The sequence below is a fragment of the Pagrus pagrus genome, assembly GCF_965226575.1.
Source record: "Pagrus pagrus genome assembly, chromosome: 22".
In the NCBI taxonomy this organism is placed as follows: domain Eukaryota; kingdom Metazoa; phylum Chordata; class Actinopteri; order Spariformes; family Sparidae; genus Pagrus; species Pagrus pagrus.
The window spans coordinates 4,297,670-4,324,346 of NC_140204.1; the positions used below are offsets into that span (position 1 = coordinate 4,297,670).

Here is a 26,677-nt window from a genome sequence, read left to right on the forward strand (position 1 = left end):
AAATGATTCATAATGCTGCTCATGGAGCCACTTTTTATGATTCATTCATTTCTTTCTGCTTTATTGGTCTGTTTGCTGTGAAGAGTGGCGGGAAATGGACACACACTCACAAACACACACATGCAGCTCACAAAACACACAGATATGTATGTGGTTTCATCACTGTAGGGTATTGACTATTTGTTACTCACTTTATTGGTAGCCATACTGCTTTGATCAATACGATAACAACAAAGTCGAGTTTCATGGGAAGTCGAGACACAGATGGTTTTCGGACACAGCTTCCTGTTTCCAGTTAATTGTGTAGATGTTGGATAAATATCTGAACCCAATTTCATGACCATCCATCCAACGGTCTTTGAGGTATTCTAGTTTGTAACGGGCCACGCAGTCCTCTTGACTTGTGGGCCACAGGTGGTCCAGATCTGGTTGCCAGAACACAGGTGCCCATGGTAGAGGCCTGTGTTCAGCCAACTGTATGACTATAGCTGGGCCTACTCTGGCCCAGAGCCGAGGACTGTGTTGTGGGCAGCTGTGACCACCAAACCAGACAATCGCTCATTTTATTACACAGTATGAACACATTCTCATCCCAGATCATCAAACACTGGCGCTGCTTCTCCTCGCTGTTTGTCTGTGGCCACGTTGATGAGGTGGTGTTGTTCCTCTGATCACGTCGCAAGATGGTCTCTAGATTGTTTAGGTTCTGGTAAAGATCTGGTTTGTCACTGGACACAAATACCGTGTCCTGTACATGATCCACCACTCGACCCCTCGGTCAGTGTCAGTCAGAGTTGTTAGAGTTACCCCCAGACTCTACCGGGACCGTCACGGCCGCATTACAGCCGCGATCCGGTCGCAGAAGCTGATCGTTCCAGACGATGGTACGTCTCAGCAGCATCCCAGAAGCCGCTCTGCTCAACGGAGAATACACTGCAAGCGTAAACAGTGCGTGCCGACTTGTGATCTACAGCAGCAAAAAGTCGGAAATATAAACAATAAACACCCTTAAAATAAACAATGAAACGATTTAACTACGTAGCCGACTCGACCACAAAAATCATGGAGACATTATGAAAAAAACAAAACAATCAGGCAGACGTGACGCTCCGCTTCTGAAACGCTCCCGGTGGGATACAAAGGCGCGTGGAGGCAGAACAAAACAGCAGTCGGCAGTTTATCATCAATAAATCTTTCAACATTAACTTTCAACTAAATTAAACTGCTGCACAACCTAGAAAAGAAGTAAAGCAGAGACGGTAACGTCTAGCACACATAAACTGCTGTAAAGAACTGATTCTGAAGTAAAAGTAATGTTATTGTATCCCTCTTGATATTTCCTACAGTCCAGAGGTCAGAGGTGTGATTTCTGTGTCCTCCTCCATCATCCAACGTGCCAGTGAGCAAGTTTCCGAACCCCTACCGAGCGCTCTCACTCGCTGTAAGTGTCTCTGGACGAGACACCGAGTGCCTGAAGCTGAAGTGGAAAAGAATATATTGAACCTCTATGTTTCGAGCAGATGTGTGGTGCCTCCGGTTTCTTTGTATTTTATATCAAAACCCTGGAAGCTGCGACAAACGACGGCCTGGAGCTGGCGTGAGACATAAAAACCTCTTAACGACGATGTCACTGGCTCATTTAAAAAAAAAAACGTATCGCTCTCTAGCTCGGTGCCCAAGCAGCGTATCTGTAACATCATTTTAATATTTTTTTCTTCTTACAGATACTACAGATATTAACCCTATTAATTTCACAGATGTCGGCCGTTTCTGTTTCAAGGCGGAAAATCTTTAATATCAAACCCTTGGAAGTTGGATCGGGCGCTGCAGGTCTATCGCTGGGCCCTGGCGCGCGCCTTTAAACGATCAATAAAAAATATTATTAGGATTGTTTCAGCCCACCTTTCCAGCACTGTGATCTCTTTTTCATGGACAAAATGAAAAAATATCAAAGGGTTGCAGTCTAAAATGGAAAGGTGGTTCTGAGATCCAAACCGTGTTTTCTCCCTGGTTCATGATCACAGGGGAATTTATTTTCCTGTCACTAAATCTTGTTTTTAAACGTGGATGCTAAAATCGACTCTTTTCCAACCGGACCGGCCCAGTTTTGATGAACCGTGACCCTCGTATTACAGTTTATTAATCCCAGGAACACAGTTGAGGATTCCTGCACACAACAGACTCACTTTGTGTTCTTCTGCATTGACGTTTTTACAAAGAGGTTTTTCTCAACAGTCTAATCAACAAGAAGGAAACATTCAGATAAAGAAGTTCAGATGAATCTCCCTGGAAATTTGAATCAGTGTCGCAAGCATTAAGTGTTTCCAGCATTTCTAGCATTAATTAAAAGGATAAGTTTATAAGCCCCATGTCCATGGAAAGTCATTTTTAAGTTTTTGTAGTCTGCAAAAAATCTCTTTAAAACATGAAAAACAAACAAACAAAACACAACATGGCTTCATACCGCTCATCCGGAGTAATCAAAGTCTCCAAAATCTCCAATTTGGGATCTCTGGGCTTCTGGTGACTAAGATAACACTGCTGCTCCGATATAAGCAGACACAGAGTAGCTGTGGCAGCCTCAACATACGCTTGATCTATTCATCCACGACGCTGATGTGCAGTCCAACACACAATCATGCACGTACACACTGTGGGTAATGGTTGTGTAAAACACGAGATGAGGCGTATCTTCAGAGGGAAAGAGTCCGTCAAACGACGAGTGTTGAAGTTGCTCACAAGATCTCAAAAAAAAGACAGATTCAAGGTGCTCTTCTGGCAAAAAGTTTAAAAATCCTTACTCTTAACGATTAATCTTTTAGTAAAGAAACAGATGGCTCACATCCACAGGTCGCGCCGGTTGGAGGAGATGCTGCCAATCAGTGTGGTAGAGCAATTCAAAGAGTTAGTTTGATACTGTACCTTGAGCCTAACTACTGAAGCACTTTTCCATGTCTTAATAATTTACCTGTTAGTTAAAGACGACTGGCTGTAGATGTTGATGACTGTAAAATCGTCATTCTGAATAAAGATTTCTAAACTTTTTCCTTGGATCTTTATTTTCTGATGAAACAATACCTGTGCAGCCAGACAAACAGACTCGTCCGATGTAAGACGAGGGGTAATGACATTTTCATTCATTGACTCTGCTTCATATTTCATCCGATGCATGAATGTGGTTTGAATCTGATGCGACATGATTGAATTCTGGGCGTTTTCTCGCAGACTTTATAAAAATCTTCCTCCTCGTTTTGGCAAAAAAAAAACCTCTGGGCTGCAGTTTCTACTGTCTGAACGCGTTCAGCCTAAAGTGACTCTAAATCCCTGCTGCCTCCGCAAACATGGCTCTCCATAATACCTCCGTGTTGCGACCAAGGTTGGAAAGCCGCACCGGCAATCAAATGTAGTTCTTTGTTTTCTTAAAGAACTCCAGCTTGATAAATGATGAAGGCAGCTAATGAATATCTGAAGTCCACTTGCCCCTGAGTTACTCTCCGGTCTGACTGCCAATATTTTTAAGCCCACCCTATTTTCAACACAGAGTTGGTGGTCCACTCCTCATCCAGGATTTATGTGCACCTCAAAAGCAGAGTGGAAATAACCAGTATGATATAGATTTCATGCTAACGGAGAAAAACAAGGCTGAAGAATCAGACGCTTGGCTTCTCCGGCTGCATCCCGGACACGATAAACACCAATTGTGCGTCACTGTCTCACTGACTGGTTTTTACAGCATTTTGGCGCTTCGGATTGCACTTGAAATAACCCAGAAAATCAAATGTAGTCTGGTGTGGTGTCACGACGTGAAACCCAAGTCCAGTTTTAGTGGTGGAGGTATTTCTTCTCTTAACGGGGCTGTCAGGAGGAATGACTTTTTCCCCTCCGAGTAACCCTGATATGGGATGGTTTTACCATCAACATGGCAACACTGGCCGTGTGTGTGTGTGTGTGTGTGTGTGTGTGTGCGTGTGTGTGTGTGTGTAAGACGAAGAGAGAGGGAAAAAGAGAAGGAAGCCCACGGAAAAAAGTAACTTCAGAGAAACTGATAGACAGGAAAAAGATACATGGGTGGATGAGAGACGTTTAGAGAGCTAGAGGGTGTGTGTCTGTGTGTGTGTGTGTGTGTGTCTGTGTGTGTGTGTGTGTGTGGTTTTGTCATTAGTGTCGAAGGGTTATTACGGGTTCCCAGACTGACTGGCCACTGCAGTAACAATGTGCTAATACATGTCTGTCTTTCATTTCGTCTTTCTCTTTAATATTTCTCTTCAGTCTCTTTCTAAACATTTGTGTGTTAATAATGCAGCAAAACATAAAGTTAGTTCTTGACGTATAAAAGTACGACCACGAAGGTGTAGCGAAGCGGTAAATCTGGTCGATCCGTGCCATCGATCTTCAATTTTTTTGTCCAACAGATATTAAAAACTCATCAGTGAGTCACAGTGGTGCACTGGGCGTCATGTTGCTTCGTTCCCTCAAACACAAACACACTGTTGATTTTGACTCGGTTCCACTCACACAGCTCTAAATGCCTCACTTAAGCAACAATGCAAGCTGAAAATAGTCCCCAAGAAATCGACTATTTCCTCCCGTTTGAGTAATGTTTGCTAAAAAAAAACCCCCCAAAAAACAGCCCAGGCGCCACGATAAACACGATGTTACCAGTTAAAGGTAACAGAGGTTAAATAGTCATCGATTCTGGGGAAAAGACTGTTGATATTTTATATTCATGGCCAAACAAACACACCCATCCCATCAGTGCTCATTTAGAAACTCGGCTCCCCAAAATCACTGTGAAACATAGCAACATTAAAACAGAAACACAGCAACCTCTGCATCCGTCACCGGTTGAGGTGATGGTGGTGGACTTAAAGACGATGAAGCTGATTCCTCAGCATTTTCACATCGTAGCCAGTTGAGGTGGAGCTACTTCTGATTATATACCTTTAGGTAGTTAGATCTGTAACTTGTAGGGATGGGAACCGATGCTGATACTACACCAACGCTACCTTTTCTCCGTGTTGGAACAAAAATGGCCCATCGGTTGTAAAAAGTAGGGAGGAAATCAAATCAAATGTATTAATATAGCCCAAAATCACAATCACATTGTCTCAGTGGGCTTTACGATCCGTACAGTGTACTTTGGTCGACTTCGGTACCCAACCCTTATAATAATGTCTCATATTTTATAAACTGATGAAACTGTATGTTGTATGTTGACACTTATTTACTTCCCACCGTTGTCTAAAAATGAGCCAAATCTCTTCTTTTCACACAGCTTCTCTCAGTCCTCATCATCTGTTCCTCTCAATATCTGTTTAGTATCTTCCAATCTTTCCTTCTAGACTTTTAAACCTCTCTCTCTCTCTCTCCGAGGCTGTCTCGGGGTCTCTCTATCGTCTCTGCGAAACAGATTGTGAAAGGCCACTGGCTTGCTGTTAAAAGGGAATCGCCGGCTGGAAGGGAACGCTTGGAGATCAAGCAAAGAGGGATGGGAGTATTAAAGGAGAATCACATGGACGGGTCGATGACAGACTGGCCTGAATTATGAAAGAGAAGATGAAATGGGGGGGGGGGGGATAAAGAGTCGGGAGAAGGAGAGGAGAATGAGGTATAATGGGAGCGGAGGGGAGGAGGGAGAAAGGGTTAAGAGAGGTAAAAGAAAATGGGGAGAAAATAAAGGGAGGAGGAGGAATAAGGAGGGTAAGAAAGGTTAGCGAGAGGGCGAAACCCTTTGGAGAGGCTTTATGAAGAGAATCCCATCAGCCAGTAGTTCACGCTGATGTGAATTTTATACGAATATCTGAGGCTAGTTCATTGGCTGAGAAAAACGTCGATTTGGACCAATCCAGGGCTTTATATAACGGGGGGAAACGACAATATGTGTGTGTGTTTTGGGGGGAAAGGGGAGGCGAGGGTCAGGGAGAGGTTCATATACTCGTAAGACCTCATCGTCGGCATATCCCAGAAACCAGAGAGGGGTAGTTGCAGAGTTCGGCACGCTGTTTGGTGGAAACCAAAAAAAAAAGAGTTTGATCTCTAAGAGAACTGATGTCTGTCCATAGATCGACACGCATGAGCTGCAAAGCACAACAACAATTTACTGGAGGAAGCAATACGCAAACACTCCCATCAATGAGACTGATGGTTCAGACCGTGGAGAGCGGTTGTGGGTTTTGGACTTTTGTTTGGCCTGCTGCAATAGTTTTGATTTGGATAACTAAACAAAACAATAACTCACAATAAGTCATTTCAACTGGGGCTGGAATTTCATTCTTATAGTCGGAAATGTACTCGATGCAAGTTCACAACAAAAGCATTGTCGTTGCGCACTGCGATCATATGGCACAGCTTTTAATACTATGATATTGTGTATAACGTTAAGAATTTAATTTATTTATCTTTTATATACGCACCAAAGAAGGCATTGAGGACCAAGTCTGCAAGTAGAAGGTTTAAATTTTACACATTTTCCAAATTCAACGTGTCCATGAAAAACAAAGTCTTTCAGTTGACCCCTCCTAAGTCTCGCCCATTTTCGGGTGCTCCAATAACAGTTGAGCAAGTTTGGTACCTGGATGAACCTCCCTCAACTTTACCATTTCCTGTTAAACTCTGTGGGTTCGTCAATGTTGAATAGATATACGAGTTAAGAAGATGGCTAAAAAGATGTTGCTGGAGACCCGTACTTCAATACCCTGACCCCGTGTGGTAGACCGTCCACAAAACGTTAAGCTGTGAGGTAGATCGCATCATCAGCTGAACAATAACACCATCACCAAAGACATCTACGTTTGTTATAAAGTAATACATCAAGTCACAACACAGGCCACGATCTTCACGGGCACATGAAGATTGTTCATGTGGACGTATTAACATCGATGATCCAGGACTTATAGCACTGCCTAGTTTGACAGTTTGACCTGAGCTTTGTGAGCTCTGGACCAATCAGAGCAGTGAAACATTCGCCTTGTGACTTTTTCAAATCTGGACCGTTGATGCTCCTTTTGTAAATCATCGTATCAAAGCAACCCCATATTAGATAAATGGTTGTGATTAGCCCGGGACGAGCCAGGTCGGGTGGAAATCTGTCTGAAAGGAAATCTTCCAAAGCAAATTAAAAGCATGAGCTCTGCACATTCGTCTGGTTCCCGGGCTAATCAACGTGAGCTAGGTGCCAGACTTTAAATGATAAAGTGCTTTCTTTGTGTCCAGAAACATCATCCAAAATCTCTACTGGTCGGTTTTAAGCCCTCTTCATTTACTGAAAACTTTGTTGGACGTCCCAAAACATTCTTGAATATCTGAAGTATTACTTTGAGTCTTTGAGCGTCCAAGACCCATAAAGTAGACTTACAAAGCCAACTAATAACAACATGGCCGACAGGTCCTAGGAATTAAACAACATGGTTTGTAATCGCCCCCAGAATGACACATAAGCATTTGTTTTTTGATCAAACACTGCTTTGGGTATGTTTTTGTCGCAAAAACGGCATGGTCAGGATTAAGAAAAGATCATAGGGATGGTTCAAAGTAACCAACGTTTACTGTTGGCTCAAAGAGAGATGAGAACAGCGGTCTCTCTGATGTTTGGTGAGCCATCGAGTCACCCTGATCTCCTTCATCTGCAGACTCTTAACGTCACACTACTTCCTCCTTCTCCCCTGAAACAAGGGTCATTTAAAGATCCGTATTAAACCAGAGAAAGTGTATTAAAACACAATGCGTGTGCCCTTCAGGTGCACTTGAGCGAGGTGTTTAATATGTCCAGTATTGGTATATCAAACAGCAGAGAAGTGTAGTTTGTTCTGGGCTCCTCATAGGTGTGAAATATGTCTTTGAATCCGAGTGATGAAAAAGCTTCGCCTGGATAACTACATTTACAAAACAACCAGCAGGTCACTGTAATTCTTACCCTTGAAGCTATTAAAGTGGAATAATAAGGGGAAGTGAAGTTCAGCCAGATCCAGAGTTTAAAGGTTAAGGGGTTTTAAGAAGTATTTTTTTTCTTGATGACGAACCAAGATTCCTCTGCAGGATGTCCAAAAAGGTCCTCTATGAGAGTTTGGCAGCCGCCCGGCGTTAACATTTGTTAGCAATGCTAGTCGGAGCCAACGGGGAACTAAACCAATTCTCTCAAAATTACATGCAAGCCGTTCCACTCAGCTCCATAAGCTGTAGCAAGAACAGAGCCGTTTGGACGGATTCGTGTTTCATTTTAACAGAAATGGTATGTCCCCCCTGGCGGTTTTCAAACGGCTGCTGCCAGCTTCTCAAAGTGCGACGCAGGAGTGAAAACCCTTTTTTGGACAAAAGTGCGTAATCAATAGTTGGAGAGAGAGAGAGCGCCCTCGACTCTTTGACCTTTACCTCCTTAGCTACATGAGAAAAGCAGCGTGACAATGTGCTGTCAGAGAAACAGAGAAATTACATTTCAGCTTCAAATCAGATCTTCATGGTGATCAACTCTAATCTGAAGATCATGAGGAAAAGATGCGCATGAGCACGCTTCATTTCCGAGCCGGGGCTTTTCTCCCTCTTCGAGGATTTCGGCGGCTCAAACATCTTGAGATTAAAGTGATCAGGAGTGGCTGCTGATTACAGTATTACAACGTGTTCATGAGAACTTCATGTCGCAACGCTTTTATCAACGCCGGGACCTAATCAGTTTCATGCAGCAGTCCGGGGCTGTGTTACTTCATGCTTCCCCCTCAGGCTCTTTGTGCTTCGGGGCGCATGAATCTTACTCAGAAATAAAAATGAAGGCCAGGAGACATTTCTTTTTCTTCTTCCTTCACCTTAAATTACACATCTCCTCATTTCATGGAAAGAAGAAGACGCAAATTGATCTAAATCGTCGGCATGTGAATAATCAGGATCAGATATTTCTGCAGTTATTGCAGTTGTGTTATATCCTGACCTGATGTTACTGGTGTTTATTTATTCTGATTACTTTTCTTGGAGCATACGATGCAGAAGAGAGATGATACTGTAATGGGACGGCCATTCATGTTCGATCCCTTCTGTATGATGCTTTAAAACTTTGCAGACTTTACCTCTGATTTTACAGCTGGAGGTCAGTTATTATAACTGATATAACAGTCGTTGTGAAGTTAAAACACGAGGTCTGAAGAAGTCTCTCTCTCTCTAGTGTTAAAAATAACCCGTATGACATCAGTAGGAAGGAAACCTGCCTTATAATCTGGGGGATTCGAGTTTGAAAGATGAGACAAGATGAGTCTATTAAAAGAAGCTGATGAGCTGCATTATGGGTAATTTAGGATCAGTTTTTTAATGTAAAAACAATGTTTTAAGTGTCACAACACCCATTGAATGACTCATTTTACTACCAGAATTGGATCCATTTGGTTTGATAACATTCATAAAGAGCCACACGATTAAATCGTTTTATCCCCATCAGTTAGCCGAGGGCTAAACCAGAAGTTAGCGGCTCCATTGTGAATGCTCTGTTGGATGAACAATGAGGAGAAACAGGGTAATTTCATCCCTGTGAAACTGAACTTGTTGGCTTCATGCACCACTGAGCAGCTTCCGCCTCTGACGCTGTATCCAGTATTAGTAATAGATCCGTGGGTCCGAGCTTCTCACATGTGAGGGCTTGCTGCTCTCTGTTATATCGTTGTTATTGGATATCTGTGAGTTTTGGACTGTTGGCTCTGGCAAAACAAGTAATTTGAAAGGTTTGTGGTAAACTGAACGGGAAAGTGGCATTTTTCTGTTACTATATATTGACTTTTTGCCACGACACCACCCAAGAAACAAATAAAAGTCAAACAGAAAGGACAGAAATATAACATCTTAGTCATCTTCTGCTGTTGTTGCTGACGGTGAAAGCTGTAAATAGTCTTCTTTCTTTACTTTTTATAAATCTCCGGTGGAACAGGAGCTATCAGCTCTGTTTGAGTTTGTTTGAAAAAGCATAAATATGTTCGTGAAACACGTCTTTTGTGTCATGCAATCGGGATTCAATAGCAAATAAACCAAGCAAGCACGCTACAGTCAATCAATGGAAATTGCTAATAACATTATGGGCCAATAATACAATTAAAACCTGAAGCAGCCTTTGTAAGCTCATAATGTAAAGAAAAGGATTCAACAAAGTAAGAAAAGCAGATGGAAGCTGTGACACGGAGCGAAACCAAACTAGATTTCAGTTCCCCAACATGTCCTCCCCCGAAGCTTCCTGTCTGGCTTCGAAATGAACAGTATCGGGTCCCAAACCACCTACTGGGAGCGCCAGAGCCGCCCGGATCAAGTTCTGAGCTTGTTTAGCTTCGGCTGACCGCGCTGGCACGTGGATGGACAAGACGTCTCCAGCGACAGATCGCTTGTTTAGCGTCCCACAAACAGCCAAATAAACAACGTGGCAGAGGGAAATAAACCGCTGTCTGTCCTGCTGCCCGGTCGGTCACGGAGACAAAAGGGAAACAGTGTCGGCATCTGGTTGTTGTGTCTCGCCTGTTTGACCAAACATCAAATGTCTGCTCTGGCTTTGTATCCTGTCTTTGAACGAGGCTTTTGAGGGCTGGAGCTCGCCCCTACCTGTCAAGAGAACTTGTAAACCTTCAGATGAAATGAGGCTTTGGTTCAATGGCAGCGGCGGGAACATCGGATTTCTGTTTGGTGCACGGTCATCGATGCAGAGAGATGGACCTTTAATCATGGTCGCTGCAGGACTCGGAGATCTCTTTTAATACAAGTTTACGTTTGTATCTTATTTCAAGTTATTTTTATCTTTGTATATACGTGTATTTCTATTCTATGTTTGTTATTGTTGTGTTTCACACTTACTTTGGAGCAATAAAGCTCCTCGAGAGTGTACTTAAAAAAATGATTGATGAGCAGGTTAGAGAGGATCGAAAATGATGCAGAAGAACCAGAGATGTTGCCTTTTTTTTCTTCTTTGTCAAAACCTGGAGCCTACGTTACCCACAATGCAACACTGACAGTTCGGATGGGAGATTCAGGTGTGGTATGCTAATAGTGGCTAATGTAGCTGCTGCAGTGGGCTGCAGGTGAACTCACTTCCTTTAAACCACCAGATTAATGTGATTTTCAGACTGTTAAAGGAGCATTCTGTAGTTTTAGGGAAGAGATTTTAATCAGAAGAGAAAGATCTTTGTTTTCATGACTGAATAAACTAAATAAACAAACTGACCTTAAATGTTTTACTTTGTTTAAATGTGGCGGACCCTGCCACCTCTTCTAGCTCTGGGAACAGCTTGTTTATTCAGTTATGAAAAAAATACCTCACCTCATTTATATTGTAAATAACAAAAATTCTGACTTTGAATTTCTTCTCCAAAGAAGTACTTGAGACAAACAAAACACTTGACAAACTGTTCTCCAGACTTTCACTTTGACGTAGTAGTTCACCAGTCGGCTTCATCCTCTGGGGACAATGAGTATCCATAGACAATTTTACAGCAATCCTTCCAACAGTGACTGAGATATTTTAGTCTGGAGCGCAGTGGATCAACCAACCCCTCAACTAGTTGCTCTCTCTTTCTGTCAACCTTCAATCAAGGGACAATCCTGGAATAAAATATAGAAAAAAAATCAAGTGTAACTCAGTGAAATCTGAAATAACCCCCTAAAAGTGTTAAATATAAGCAGAAAGTCAGGTTTAACTTAAAGAAAAAGCTGAAAAACACCCGTCTGATCAGGAATAATCCTAAACATATCAGAGCGAGCTCGCAGTTCTTCCCAAAAACATCAGATATTACAGTAAAACACTCACAGGGGAGCATTTATACGTCACCATTCAAACTTTCAGTAAATCATAATTACTGTTATTTTGAAATTCACCCAGTGGAACCAGAGATAGGCGTGTTACTGGTAGTGTTGAGACCATCCCGTGTGAAATGTCTACTGGTGAAACACACGTCACACACCTCCTCGCGACGTCACGACCGCCAAGTTTACCGTCAGTGACTTCACGCCACACGGTGAATATGTGCGTGGGTGTGTTGGATGCACTGACACGCTCAGGTTACCAAACTGTGACACCGCATGAAAGTGTGTGAAACGGATATGACGTCACCACACACACACACACACACACACACACACACACAAACACACACGCCATGAACCATCGGCTAGTTTTGGAGCATCCTCGTCTCTCTGTGGGAAAATACTCCACACACACACACACACACACACACACACACACACTGTAGAGATTTCCCCCAGATTCAACATGAGTATTGGGAAACGGAGCGAAGACATCTGCCGGGCAGATTTTCTATTGTTTCTTTACCGAGCCCGTCTTTCATCCTTCCCCCTCGTCCTCTCCTCTGTTCATCTGAAGAACATCAAGCGCTGGTTCATGGAGGAGTCACAGAGAGCTCCCAGTGTTGAGAAACACAACTACCGATGACTGCGCCGGACCACTGGTTTACTCATGTGATTTATTAACAGTACTGGAGCGCTAAACGCTCTACTGTACACTAAAAACATTAGCATGAAGGGGGACGTTTTCCCGTAATTCCCACGAAACACTGCTGCTCAAACTGTGTTTCAGAAATATTGCAGTTTGTTTTCACGTCAGTGTGTCGCCGTGAGGTTGCGTTGTCTTTACATCACATGCTGCACTGCCTTTAGTGTGTCTGTGTGTCACGTTGCAGTCGTATTGTGTGTCCGCTGTGCTCATCACTTGACTCTGATTGGCTGGAAAAAGAGCAGATTTGGCAAAATGTTTCCTATCACTGCAAAGATCAGGGACTGCAAAGTCATGACAACAACATAGATACACATGTTTAGTTTGATTCCTTATGGCAAGTGTCCGCTAAATAAACTATATAGATAAAGATTATACCCTCCGAGGCTGTACTATTCTGTGCAACGTCTACTCCGGATTAAATGTCCAACTTCTGGCGTATTATCCGTTACGTGGAGCATCATTAGAGCTGCAACTAACGATTATTTTCATCCGCTATTAATCGTTTAGTGGAGAAAATGTGTCTCTATTCAAGACAGACGTCCAGAGTCCAAAGAAACGTCTTCAAATTCCCTCTTTTGTCCAACCAACAGTCCAAAACCCAAAGACTCCTCATTAACTGTAACGAATGACAAAGAGAAGCAGCAGATCCTCACGTTTCAGAAGCTGGAAACAGGAAACGTTCGACATTTTTGCTTGAAAAATCAGTGAAACGATTAATAAATTATCAAAACAGATGGCAGGTAATCAATTAGTCATCGCTGCTCTGCTTTTTATTCAGGTTGGTTCACTTCAAAATGCTTTATTAACAAAATAAAGTACAATGACTAGTGGCTTTATTGAATATATGATATACCACATAATATCAATATATACATATATAAATGAAAGGTGAAAGTAAAGATAATAAAGGTGGAATTAGAAAATAAAACAGATGAAAACAGGATGAAAAGTATTTGTTCTGTTTACTTTATTAACTTAATTTATCAATAGCGCAACCTCTGGATTTGAAATATGAATGTTTAGTGACAGATGAGTGCCCAGAATATACCTGAACTCCAGTTTATTTGCCATAATCTGTCTTTAAACCGAACCAGACAGCCGTCATGTGCAGATGTTGATGAAAGGGGGGATTGTTAGCGATGAGGTTGATGTCTGTTGTTTTAAAGACACGTTGTTTTAATTGCAACGTGACGCGTCGACGCTGTCATCTCATCGTGCTCCTCCTGCGCTCTGCTTCAGACTCGTTTTGGTCAGAATCGCTCTCCTCACACTGTCGGTCGCCCTTCGTCGTGCGGCTGAGCGTCTGTGTGCTCTGGTGGCTCAGCTGGTTTGAGGCGTTTGTGTATCCGCTGGTTCGAATCCCAACCCCTGTCTCTCCCTCGGCTCTTAACTGTCACTCAAAAAGAAAAATGTCCACCAAATTCAACCACCGGGCCTGAACGGTGTCCAGAGAAACAAACATCCTCCGCACAGCAGGTAACTGTAAAGCATTACTGCAGAGTCTGGCTGCAGTTTGTGGGCCGTTTTGTGGTTTGTTTGAGTTCAGCTTTTGTTTGTATATGTGCACATAGCGAGAAAAAACCAAACTTCATGCATATTGATGAATGCGATCCAGCTGTTTCCCCCTATGATCCTCCTTCAAAATAAAAGCACCCCGTGGAGCACTCGGTGAAGGCGATGACAAGCGTTGTGGTGAAAGTAAGAGGAAGCATTAATGTCTTTTACCTGTTTGAATTATCAGAGGAAGCTCGAGGAAATGTATTCAATCTGTCTCATTCTTACTCTAATTAAAATCATCAGCTCCTCTGCGCCTCTGATCGAGCCTTCGTTGCCGATGACTTGAACCGCAACGACCCCTTAATATCCCCACGCAAACTCCCTGCTGACACCAAAACACTTCCAGCTCTTACATCCACTCACCTCTTTGTCCAGCCTCATTACACACACACACACACACACACACACACACACACAGCAACAGTCCAAAAAACGATGCTCAACTCTTTAAGTGTGCGTTCGCTCGCCAGCCCATGCACAAACTCGGCCTCTCCGGGGGGAGAAATCGGAGCGTTTGGCTCAACAATAGACAGATTCGCGGCTCTGCTGTCTTGTTGCGTTGACGTTTTACTGGTTTACTGGTAGGGGTCGACACACACACACACACACACACACACACACACACACACACACACACACACACACACACACAGTCAATTATTTTGATGATTTACTGGTAAGGCTGGTGTTGTCGGAGAAATATTTGACAGCAAATAAACACGTGTTTCATCTACAAAGAATGGCCTGCAGCGGCCCGAGTGTTACCACTGTGAAGGATCAGCTTTGTTCTCGTGCTTGCGGAAACATTGTGGCTGCACTTAAGACATTATGCTCATTAAGTTTCCACAGTGTGTCTCCCGAAAAGCACTCGGATAGATACAATTATGTTGTATTATCTATGAACCCTGGCGTCCTGGAGTTTACATGACGACACGTCATGGATTTAGACACCCGGCAATATAAGAAAATGGCTAAAAGTGGCTCCGACTGCAGCGGTGAAATGCTTCTTACACATTAATGCATTTTATTAATAATCCAAATTATACTTTTTTTTTAAATTATCACAATTATTATGATCTTTAAGTACATTTTGCTCTACAGGACACTTAACCCTGCAGCCTTTCTCTACATGATGAGCTTTCAAATTCTGATACTCTGATACAAAATCAAGAAAAATGCCTGTTTGTTTATATTTTGACAATACATAACCACTAAAAGTATGCAGAATAAGCTAACAGCAGTCCCTGTTTGCAGTGCCTCCTTGGATGTGTGCACAGATATCACTGGATTACTGTGATACTAGTGAAAACTTGTAAATGTGGTCATTCTAAGGCAAGTTCTGGTTTTACAAGAGGCGGCATCTTTTTCTGTGATTGACAGGAGGATTTATGGACATTCATGTGCAATGGAGAGCAGAGGTAACGGTATTTTAAGTAACACTAGATCTGACAAATGTCCGTGTGTTCACATCTGATGTCATGACTCCAAGAGGGAGTACAACGTTTTGGCGCTATTTCGAGAAATCAGGTGCTGATATTTGTTTATATTTTGGCAAATTGTATGCCGAATTAGCTCTTAGCAGTCATTGTTCGCAGTGTATCCATTGATGTACACGCAGATATCACTGGGTTGCTGTGATACTAATGAAAACTTAAAAATGTGGTAATTCTAAGGCAGGTTCTGGTTGTAGGAGAGGCAGCATGTTCTCCATGATTTCTAAGCGGATTTATGGATGTTTATTTCCCAAGGGAGATCGGAGGTAATGATATTTTCAGTTACACTAGATCAAAATGTGTGCATCTCCAAGAGGCAGTAAAAAAAATGTAATGCCATGTCATTTTTTGCCACCTGAACTTTGTGTATCGGCCAATCAAGAGTACCAACGGATGTTGTGTAAATAGCTTGTAGCTTGCCGTTTATGGATATTGGCTTCATACAGGTGTACAGGACACAACCAGGCTGGCAGCCCGGCACCGTTCACGTGTCCAATATAGACTAAATGTATGAATAAAGTCATGTTTGTTTGTAGTCACACTGAGCAAAAACTGAAATTATCCAGCTGTCTTTGCGACGATGGCGCCAAGAATAAAACCACTTGGAAAACGCTTTTTGACGCTTGTTCTTGGAGCTTTTTCTACTCGTGCGCAGTCATTTTGTTGAAAAAATAAGTAAGTTAAGAGGCAGAGAAGAGATGCAATGGTTAGATTTTCTCACTTTTATGTTTCTAACCTCGACCTTGAACAGAATTGTTTTCCCTTGCCGTGTTTTTATTTTAATTTATTAATAAATGTCAGATAAAAAAGTGATGCAACATTTTGAATGACAGAATTGAAAAGAGGCGATCTCAGTGTGTCACTTCGGCACAGTGTTGAGTCGGGGACACACCTGTAACACATTTTAGGGTGTATTTTCCCAGAGTTAATCACTGTACGAGGTGGCAGGGAGGTGGAGCCGAGAAAAGAGGCCGAGGAAAGGAGGAAAGGTGGAGAAAGATGGAGGCTGTTTCAGTGGGAACAGGGTCAATTAGTGAACTTGAACTCCAGAGGTCGCCGAGGGAGAGTTCGCGACCTCTAGAGAAAAGGCCGCGACCTCGCCGTTTACTCAACCAGGAAGACACACACACACACACACACACACACACACACACACAAGCCTGAAGTCACACACCCACGCCACAGCATGGAGGTCAAAGTTCACAGGTTAACTAAGGGAACTAACAGCAACTGGAGGAAGGGAGCGAGGAGAGAGAGAGTAGTTTTCTAACCTGCATCTGGCCTCCAGATGGTTTGTGAGTCATCCCCGGGTTAGACACACACACACACACACACACACAACACATTACACACCTTCACACACACACACACACACACACACACACACACACACACACACACACACACACATATATAGAGGAGCAGCTTTGGCTTCCCCTGCTGAGACTAGATCATTCCCAGGTTGGGTCGATCGGGGGGTAAACTTGACACCTGACTCTCTCTCTCTCCTTCACACACACACACACACACACACACACACACACACACACACACACACACACTCTCCTCGCAAACAAACAGGACTGTACTCTCGCACACAAACACACTCGAGACACATGTTTCTTCTGCACAAATCACACACACACACGGCCTGAACGGTCACACACACACACACATATATGGAAAAACACCTGAGTCATTCCTCTGCCAGCGGAGAGTTCACACCGAGGGTGTAGTGTAAGAATGATACTCCGAGGTGTCAGGACGAGGATGAAAAAACAGCGTGAGAGTGATATATGTGCAGAGTATATGAAAAGACGGAATATATATGGGATTAATATAGAGAGGACAGAGAAATAAAGAGGGAATATAACAGATGTTGGCGAGCCCGAAACCTTTCTGACAGTTCGGATCGGACTCCAACAGATTTCACCACCTTCCTGCAGACGGAGAGGTAACGAAACCTGAAAAATGTTATTCGGGCGACGAGGTGAATCTGAATGTTATCTGAAGAGGCAGAGGCGGGAAGCCGGGGCTGAGATAAGACTCCTGCCGGTGAAGGTCAGATTGGTTAGATTGTTCTTAACGCCGCCACCACGACCGAGGCTCAACACAGATAGGAAAGATTTCTGTTTTTTAAAGGAAGTTTTCACCTATTTTGCTCAGATCTCAGGATTTTGCGCCAGAAACAAACGTAGTCCTGGGATGTCTATCCTCAACTCAGCCTTTAACGATGTGTCAAGACAGAACGTGAGGCACACAAAGACAAAGAAAAGGTGCGATTAGATGCAAATGTCTTTACGGGCTTGCACAAACTGATGCAGAAGCTCATCAGTGCAAGTTATGAAATGTTTTGAGCAAAAAGAAACCTTTCAGAGAGTTTTGAGATCAGGCTAAGGATGAGCTGAACACTAAATCAAGCTGACACTCAGCCATATGCAAAACTCCACTGAAACATAATCCCTGGTGTTTTTATATTTGTAAAACTTTCCCCAAGCTGAGAAAAGTGATTTAAAGTCAGTCATCAAAATATCTGTGTCTATGAGCCAGGCAGGAACCCTGGAAACACCTGGAAGGAAACCTGGAAGCCAGAAACGTATTTAAGACAGAACAGGTGCCATCTTTTGGCCCGGTGTCCAGATCTTGCATTGCATCCATTTCTAGCTACAGCTGTCGCTTTACAGATAGCACAACTTGGATTGCACAATCGTCCAGAGGTCAACTTCATGCAAATGGCAGGAGACGCCATCAAAACTTAATTATAAGTGCCAAAAACTCTCCATGTGTTCTGTGCGTGCTGCAAAATTACTAGACAGATGTAGAATAATGAGGTCTTGCTAAATTAAAAACTTGTGCCTGATTCAAAACGGACCTCATAAAATCCCCCCAAAAACTGATAAGCAATGATTAAAGGTCCTATTTGTAAGAAAGAGACTCAAAAAATCATTTTTTCTTTCAAATAGGACCTTCACACAACGTGAGAATCAGCCTCTACGCTGGTTGGATCTTGTAACCGTGTTCATCTTTAGCCTGAACTGTCTGTTATGATCTTGCAAATTGTGCAGTTCAGTGGAACAAAGCTGGACCAGATCTACAAAATCAGATTGAATAGTAATTTAATTTTTGTCTTGATTTTCTCATCTTCTCTGCCCGACTTTGGTTTCCTTTGTAGCAATGTAGGCAAGTCCCCAGATGTCAGCAGTGGAGTGACTAATAACTACGAACCTTGAGTTTATTTAGCCAACCTATTATCCTCACTGCTGATGAGGTACGCTGGTGAAAACATTCACCTCAACACAAGCAAGCAGGCGCAAGTAAAACCAGAATAAAACAAAGTTAAGGTCACCTTCAAAGAACCCTGCAGCGACCGAATCCACATCAGAAGCCGCGCACGAACACAACTCTAAAATAAACCTCCACCAACGCCGATGACTTCTTACTGAAGCCTCACATCAACAAAACCTCTCTCAACGACAACAAGCTGGTAGACTAAATACAAAGGTTTGTTCATTGTGTATAAAACATATTGTGCCCACTTGTATCAGTCAGAGAGATCTGCAGCAAACAAAGCAGATTGAATCAGCGAGGCGCACAAAGCAGTGATGAAATCCCAACAGGCATACTGTTTTCTCAGTGGATCTGCAGGCATTTATGCAGACTGAATAACAACAGAGTGAATGTGCCCGCAAAAGACACAGCCCGTCACAAACATAAATGTTTTTTTGTGCCATGATAAGCTGAAAATGACCTCATTTCAAATCACATCAACTTTGAACTGCGATCTCTTGATCATGACCGGAAAGCAGATCAGCTCTGTGGACCAAAAACGTGATTTTTGTTACAATTTATTAAAGAAATGATTCAATATTTTGAGAAATAGACTTATTATCTTCCTCCTTAAAAGTTCAGATGAGCAGATTGATACCACTCGTTTCTTTTTGCAGTACACAAATATCAATAATAACACGACAGGTTGTGTTTAAACAGCAAAAATCACTGTGCTATTTCTTTGTTCTAGTCTTTATGCTAAGCTAATGCAACCTGCTAGCTAACATACAGAAGAGTGGTATCAATCTTCCCATCTAACGCTCAGAAAGAGCAAAACATTGTACCAAAAAATATTCTCTCTCTTCTTTTATAACTTTCTTTGTGTGATGTTTTGCATCTCCTGCCACCGTGAAGGCTCGTAGTAGCTGCTGTAGTCATCAGTGCGGCGTCCTGAGAGATAAAAATCAAGATAATCGTGTCGTATCATCTGATATTCTCTGTTTTTGCCGTTCTAACACTTGTTTCCTGTTACGTTTTGCATCTCCTGCCACCGTCCTTGAGGCTCGTATTAGTTTTGTCTCCTTCCTGCTCTCGTAGGACCGGTTGTAGCAGCTGTTGTGGTCATCAGCGTGGCGTCCTGAGAGATTCTGAAACAAGATCCGCAAGAGCTTTGGCATATTATCAGATATTCGCTGTTTTTGCTACTTTAAAACGTGTTACCTGCGGCGTTTTGCATACCCAGCCATCATAGTTGAGGCTTGTATCACTTTTGTCTCCTGCCCACTCTCATGGATTTATAACCTGTTTTGGATAGAGGAATCCAATGAGCGTAACATGCCAACAATTCAGAGGATGCAGGATCATTCCAGCACTTTTAGAGCTGAAGACATTCTGCCTTTGAAAAGCAGGTTATGGCATCCACATCGACTCGTACTTTTCATCTTCTCCGTTGTTTTTTCCTTTGGCTGAAGCGCTTGAGTTTTCTGGGTGAAGTGGAGGGCGAAAGGTTGCGCAGGCTGAATGTTTGCATGTTGTCTGGCAGGTGAATCTGCAGCCGGTAACAATAAAGCCAGAGCGGTAGAAGATCAGAGATATTATCTGGTGACTGCACACACCCACAGCCGAGAGATAGAGGGAGGCGATGGAGGTCACGCCCTGTGATGTCTTCCCTGAAACTCTGATGAAACCTGGATGTTTTGGTTTTGGCATCAGTGGTGTTCTTGGTGCTGATGCTCACGGGGAACACAAACACACTTACAAACACTTTGTGTGATAGTTTGGAGTGAAGGAAAAGTGTTGAAGTTGTTGAAGTTGTCAGTGAGTTGCCCTGAGAGATTCACAACAGTCTTACTCTCTGTCTTTGCCTTTAAAAATTTGTTCCTTGGGATGTTTTTGATCTCCTGCCGTCGCAGTCGTGGCTTTTATCACTTTTGTCCCCTGCCTGCTGTCACAGAGCTCTAAGATATTTGGATAAAGGAATCTGGCAAGTGATATTTAGTGAAAACTCAGGCAGGAAAACAGGGCAAACAGCGAGCCTGGCTCTGTCCAAGGCTAACAAAACTAGCCTCCCAGCAACCGTTGGTTTAACAAGTAAACAAAGATACATGAAAACACGAAAAAGTTGTTGTTTTACAGGAAATTACTGTGCTAGATCCTAACTCCCGTCTTCATGCTAAGCTAGTTCTAGCCTTATAAAAATAAATATTCTCTGTGTTTGCTTTTTTAAATGTCTTCTGGTGATGTTTTGCATCCCCTGCCACTGAAGTCGCCTGGCTGCCATCATGGACCTATAGCCTGGTTTGGATAAAGGACTCTGCCAAGTGACATTTAGTGAAAATTGAGAAGATGCAGGACCAGGACTACTCCAGTGTTTATAAAGTGTGGCATTTAATCATCTTCTTCATCTTCTTCGTCTCCTTGTTTTTTCCTTTGGCTGAAGCGCTTGAGTTGTCTGGGTGAAGTTGAGGCCAAAAGGTTGCGCAGGCTGAATGAGCATGTTGTCTGGCAGGTGAATAACAATAAACCCGGAGCGATAAACGATCAGAGATATTATCTGGTGGCTCCACACACACACAGCCGAGGGATAGATGGAGGCGCTGGAGGTCACAACCTCCGATGCCTTCCTGAAACACTCATGATGTTTTGGTTTTGGCATCAGTGGTGCACAAACACGCATGTTTTATTATACTTATGAGCTCGTATTGAGTGCGCAAACATGCGCAAAGTCACTTAGGAGCAGTGTGACACACAGATGCTGTTTTTTGGCGATTTTGTTTTGACGTCCTCCATGTTTCTTCTGCCAGGAAATGAGTGTTTTTCGGCTGTTCGCGAGGTGGGCGGCATCGAGACGAAGACAGATAGCGCAATCGTGCTGTGCTGCATTTTAGGGGCGTGTACTCAATGTGCACAAACAAGTGCACGTGTAAGTCGGAGGACAACACTGTGAAATGCAAATAAGCAAAGTATGAGTGAACTTGGAGAGAGTGCGTATATGAATGTGTGTGTGTCCCTTGGCCTCTGCGAGCCCCTCCGTCTCCCACTTGATTTCATTTCCATGTGCTTGTGTCTGACGGTGTGTGTGTGTGTGTGTGTGTGTGTGTGTTCGTACATGTGATGGTCGGAGTCAGAAATAAAACACTCATTAGAAAAATATTCCACTCGAGCAGAGCGAAAGAAAACACGCTGCAGATTTATACAGACTGCACAGACACACAGTGCAGGCAGTGCGATGTGGAGTGTAAGATTTACCGTCATCGTGGGGAATCAAGAAGAAGAAACTTTTCAGATTTGGAAAGCAAACCTCAGTTTTACCTCGATCACTAAATCTCTACTCTGTCTTCTTCCTGCTTAATCTCATTTTTCTTCTTCTGCTCCCGTAAATCCTGCTGTTTTCTTCTGTTTTCTTACACTTGCCATTAATCTGAGAGCTTTTTCTTCAGCCCTTCTCGCTTTTTCTGTCCTCAACCTGTTTGCCCTGTTGTAACCCCAGTTACGTCGCCCTAATTGATTAAGGAAAAATATCTCCTTTTTTATTATCATCATTTCCAGAACTGCAGACGTTTCTGCTGTTATAGTTTGTTTTCAGTCTTTAAACCTCTTTTACTGCTGTTCCCTTTTTTTTTTTGTCTGGTATGAAAAACATCTTCCAAAATGTCTGAGTATGACTCCATCACAGTTAACGTGCATCTTTATTACTTACTTACTAAATAAACAAGTTTTTTTCTACTTACGTTGACCAAAAATGGAGAAAAATCTGTCTCCTCGTTGCTGCCTTGCTTTTATATTTTATAATGTTGTTTTATTGTGATCGTTGCTGCGATGTCGAGGAGCTGAAACCCAAGAGTTTCAGTCTGTAATGAGAATGTTAAATTTAAAATCACATATCTTTTTTCCTTCGCAGGACTTCTTGTTAATATAAACAACGTAAGTTACATAATATTTCTGGCATTCTTTCATTTCAGATTTGAGGTCCCAGCAGATGAAGACTCACTAATGCTGATGCACTGCAGGTAAGTTATTTTTGTGTCTTTAAAGCTGCACTACTCAATGGATATATATTAAATGTGAGCGATATGACTATATATAATGGGGTCACTCATAGTAACACAACCACAGAGAATAATCGCCAGCTGCTCGGTTCCCCTCAGGTTTACGGAGCACGTTCCTCTAGTTTTTGGATTCTTGTTTTGCCTTTCTAACCTGCATTTTTAATGTGATTGTAACCCCACAACTCCAGAGCACTTAAAGATATCATATGTAACACTTCTTTATTATGAATTTTTTGAGTTGTATGCTTAGGTTATCCCAATACTCAAGGTAGCTGCGTTTCATTTAGTCGTCTAAGTGAGGAGGGAAGTCAGCGAACGAGACTAATTACGATATGAAAAAAACTTTAAAAATGTATCTTCACTGAGAGCATTCGTGCCAGAGTCACGTCAGATAGATTTTCATCAGCAGTGGAGGTTGTTGAAATGGTGCGTTCACCACCAGTGAAGTGTATTTGTCTGTTTATTCGACCCAAATGTCTGTGCGTTTGAATTCAGGTCAGCCTCTGACTGACCTCAGCACTCACCAGAGACTCTGGTTCTCTCTCTTCTTTTCCCTCCTCGCTGTAACGTTACGTTCACGAAGTAAATTACATTTCGCCTCCAGCTCCAGTCCGCAGTCAACATTACAGAACATAAACACCTCCGTGGATCACTGCTGCAGTCAGGTTGATAAACAGGAGTGAAGATAAATCCACTTTTAACTCCCAGAAGTTAAAAAGTGATCTCTGCGCTCTCCTCCTGTCAGTCAACAGCTCCGGATCAGAACAGAATCTGATGTAATTTTGGGTGTTTATTCCTCCAGAAAGTCTGGATCTGCACTGACAGTGTCAGCTAGCATAATAGCTAACATAGTGAACATAATGAAGCATTTAGTGGGTAAACGGTGTCAAATTCAACACAAATAGGGAGCGGCATATTGTAGAGTAACCGCTAACTGCTAATAACTGTAGCTGCTGTTAGCTCAGTTAGCCGTGCAGCTAGCAGTCCGTTCTGGGAGTTTGGAGAACTGGGGGACTGTTGGCGTTTGCACCACTAGCAGAAGAGCTTTAGACCGGGATGGGATAGCTGGTTAGCATGCAAGAAGAAGAGTAAATTAAACTAGAAAAACATCTCCAAATAATTGCAAAAGTTGCTCCTTGGAAATAGGACACAGTTTGGAGTTCTGCCTCCAAAAGGCCCAAATAAACACAGTTTTTATGCTTTAATTTTCATCAATGGCGGAATGAAAACAACAAATTTGCCCAGATGAGGCTTCTATATATAAAACACAGCCCCTCCTCATGCCTTCATCGCTCTCCTTCCTTCACCTCGCGTGTGAGGAGGCTCGTTTGTTGACGCCTCACTGTTTTGATCAACCTCATTAAGCAGTGAAAGCACATTCCTCTATCGCTTTATAGCTGAACACATACAAACACATGAACACACACACACACACACACACAGGTTCCTGCTTGTGTTTACCATGTTCATGTGCTTGTAAAACGGTGCTGTTGATAAAATGATTTAACACATCGCACACAGCTGCCAGCCTGCGTATCTGTGCCGGGTTCAACTTTTTCATGTCACGGATTCAAAAACGCCGCCTCACTTCGCCAAGACACCAGCACTTAAGGAAACGCAGGTGGGCGAAATTTCTCAAATACCTTCTCTGAAAGTGTGAGCGGGGAGTTTTTGCCAGTTGAGGAACAATAACAGTCGTTAGTGCGAGGTAAGAGAACGGTCAGTGCCGGCCTTTTAATTTCAGCTGGATGCCACATTTGGATTAAACAGAGCAGAGAGCGATGGTAGCTGAGAGGTTCGACTCGTTCCTTCTTGGAAAAACAATCACTTCATGTACTGTTATTATGCAGTAGAGTGATCAACTTACCTCATAAAGATTAGTGTCAACCTGAAAACAACCACATTTAGAGCTCTTGAACAATATTCACTGACCTGCGTTTGATTTAAGTTTCTTGTGATGTTTGAAATCTGCCAATGTGCCTGTTAGTCGATTAAATATTTCATCGACAGACCCTTTTCCTGTACGAGTTTAACACCCTGACACTACTAGACGATGCTGCTTTACTTGAGTCCCTCGCTCATCAAACCATGGCTTTATAATAGTCCAGGTTGTTTATCACTGAAGCTGTTGTTATACCTCATGAGGACGAGTCTCTCGGGGTATCTGTTCTTCCTCGGTGTCAGCAAAAGACTGTCCACAGGACACTGGACAGAGTTGCTGTGTTGAATTTCATGAATATCACAAGAGGTCAGGCATGTTCGATGATTGTTTTCTGTCCACCCAATTTGAAGATATTTGATGAAGTTAGTGACTAAAGTTACTAAATAAAGGATCGGTCATACGACACAGGAATGCCTTACAGACAAATGTAATGTGAATATAGCACCCGCAGCGCTGATTGCGAGACGAGTTGCCAATAGGATCTGTAGTTAGAGCCCTAATCAAACTCTGTCTCCATCCATGTGTCCTCGAGCCAGATACTGAAACCCTTCGACCCCTTTGATATGCATCCTGCACCAGACGAATCCACAAGAAACCACTTACTCCCCATTTACATTAACGTGCTCCACATTCCAGAAATACAAGTTCAGCCAAAATGAGATTAGTTTTCGGGCTTGGATGTGCACCTCGTGTGCGAAGGATCGTCTGCTTTTTACCACCGGAGAGAGAAGATGACACGCCGGGCCAATCTGCGGAGCATCCGTGGTCAGAGTGCATTAGAGATGTTATATGGCTGCTACACAAGCACACACACACATACACACACTGGCAAACATATGTATATTAGGGCGTCAAGGGGCGGCGAAGGAGTCAGCAGACGTGAGTCACACGCATTAGCATACGGCGCATGCCTTCGGAGAAAAAACTGGCATCTGTGCAGTCGTTCAAAGACAAAAAAGACCGTATGAAATACAACACACACCCACTTTGAAGGTAGCAGTTGACAAGGTTGGGATATCTGTGAAATCTCTGTGGTCAGACTGTCCGATATTAAAACTCCAGCTGAAGCCAGTGGAGGAGCAGGGTGGAGACAGTTACACTAACCACGGCACCAGAGGAGCCCCAGTCAAGGCTGAGCGGATATTTTACTCTGAGAGGGAAGGTGAAGTCCTTTATTCATGAAACCGTGTCGGAGGAAACGTCGCCTGGCGTGCACAGCGCCGATACTTTAAAATTACAGATGATTCTCTCCTCGCAGATGTTTGTCTTTTACGATATTTAAGTAGAAATTATCAGGTTAGAGCCTTTTCCTCCGACACTTTCTTCCCCACAGTTTCACTTTATGATGGCAGCCATGTTCTCTGCCGCGGATATTATGACAGGATAATTTACCACATGTATGCGGTGTAGGCTACAATTACCAGAGATGAAATAATGCAGAGAGGCTGGACAGGAAATGCGAGAGTTGATTTACAGTTCAGTGCTGGAGTTCACCTTTTTAACCAATGCAACGCCAGATGTGGACTTTAATGTGTTTGTTTTGTTATCTAGATTAATAAATAGTTCTCAAATTAAAAGCCACAGGTCTAAACAACACTCTTTGTCTGTATATTATAATAAAGGCCTACAGCACACCACGACTCAGTCAGCACAACGACAAGGTCATGCAGCTCAATTAATGTCCCTTTTCCACCAAAATTAGCAGGTCTACATTTTTTAAACGTGGGTACACCCGCTAAAAATCGCCTATTGACCCGGGTGGAAAAGCCAAAAGTACACATTCCCATTGCACACGAATGCCCGATCTTAGCAGTAAAGTGGTAAAGGGGTACTAGAAAACCTGTGGTGACCACGTCTCCCTCCACTCATCCAAACTCGTTTCACCTTCTGCTTCAGTTTTTTTTAT

General features: G+C 42.9%; 1 long non-coding RNA gene across 2 annotated transcripts in view; it reads left to right on the forward strand.

Moving 5' to 3' along the window:
• The window catches only part of LOC311251368, a 93,835-nt gene that overhangs the window by 56,290 nt on the left and 10,868 nt on the right, over positions 1-26,677 (forward strand). For both annotated transcript variants that reach the window (XR_014621385.1, XR_014621386.1), the window contains exon 3: positions 22,743-22,790. This is a non-coding gene — a long non-coding RNA (uncharacterized lncRNA). The remainder of the gene's footprint in view (positions 1-22,742; positions 22,791-26,677) is intronic.